The following is a 1,207-nucleotide window of genomic DNA, read 5'->3' as shown; positions in this document are numbered from 1 at the left end:
TTAAATATTTTATATATACAATATATATGCCAAATATTCTAAAAAATTGTGAATAATTCAAAAATATAAATAAATGGTATAAATGAAAGTCCTATAATTTTATAAAAATAAAAAATGTGATTTTTGTGGGGTTTTTAACACCCAACGGTGCCCGGAAAAGCCATTTTTCGCGAAACGAAATTTTTTATAAAATATCTAGATGTTCGGAATAATGCAATTGTACAAGCCGTTCTATGAAAAATAAAGCCAATTATTTTATTTAAAATATTAGCTATTAAAACATAGTTCGGGTCGTATAACTTTTGCTATAAAGGCTTTAAATACGAAATAAAATATCCGATAAATACCCTGAAATACCAGAATAATATAGAATACACATAACACGTAACAATGAGGGTTTTATAGCTAATTACACATAAATGACATCATAAAGCACATGATTTATCATTAATATGATATAATACAAGCGTAATTTCCCAGTTGTTATAATTGTCAGGCCAGCTATCGCAACTAATACCTTTGAGATCAAGCCTGGAACAATTCAGATGGTGCGTAATTCAATCCAGTTTGGGGGTTCTCCAACGGAAGATTCCAATATGCACATTAGGGATTTCATCGAGATCTGCGACACCTTCAAGTTCAATAATGTTTATGAAGATGCTATGAAACTGAGACTTTTCCCATTCTCTCTGAGGGATAAAACTAAGAGCTGGTTACATTCTCTACCAGCTGGTTCTATTGCGACTTGGAAGGATCTTGCTCAGAAATTCCTTACTAAATTCTTCCCTATGGCAAAGACAGCTGCAATCAGGAATGCTCTTACTCAATTCGCGCAGCAATCGGGTGAATCTTTATGTGAAGCTTGGGAGCGCTACAATGAGATGCTTAGGAAGTGTTCCCATCATAGAATGCCTAACTAGACGGTAATTAATTGCTTCTATAATGGCTTGGGAGCACAGTCAAGACCTATGCTCGATGCAGCATCAGGTGGAGCCTTATGGGCTAAGTGCTATGAGGAAGCTTATGAGCTGATTGAGATGATGGCTGTGAATGAATATCAGAATCCAACTCAGAGGCTACCACAAGGCAAGGTAGCAGGAATTATGGAGGTGGATATAACTACGGCTATAGCTGCTCAGCTAAAAGCATTGATGATGAAGGTCGATTCTCTGACTAACTATGGTGTTCATTAAATAGCAAGTGTTTG

General features: G+C 35.7%; 1 non-coding gene across 1 annotated transcript; it reads right to left on the bottom strand.

The window, feature by feature from the left end:
• Positions 1-805: 805 nt before the first annotated feature.
• LOC141662403 (small nucleolar RNA R71) lies at positions 806-910 on the bottom strand. The gene has a single exon (XR_012550522.1). It is a non-coding gene; the product is annotated as a small nucleolar RNA R71 (small nucleolar RNA).
• Between the last annotated feature and the right edge of the window lie 297 nt (positions 911-1,207).

Source organism: Apium graveolens, chromosome 5 (genome assembly GCF_009905375.1).
Source record: "Apium graveolens cultivar Ventura chromosome 5, ASM990537v1, whole genome shotgun sequence".
In the NCBI taxonomy this organism is placed as follows: domain Eukaryota; kingdom Viridiplantae; phylum Streptophyta; class Magnoliopsida; order Apiales; family Apiaceae; genus Apium; species Apium graveolens.
Note: the sequence above shows the minus strand (reverse complement) of the source record. Positions and strands in the feature narration are given on the sequence as shown.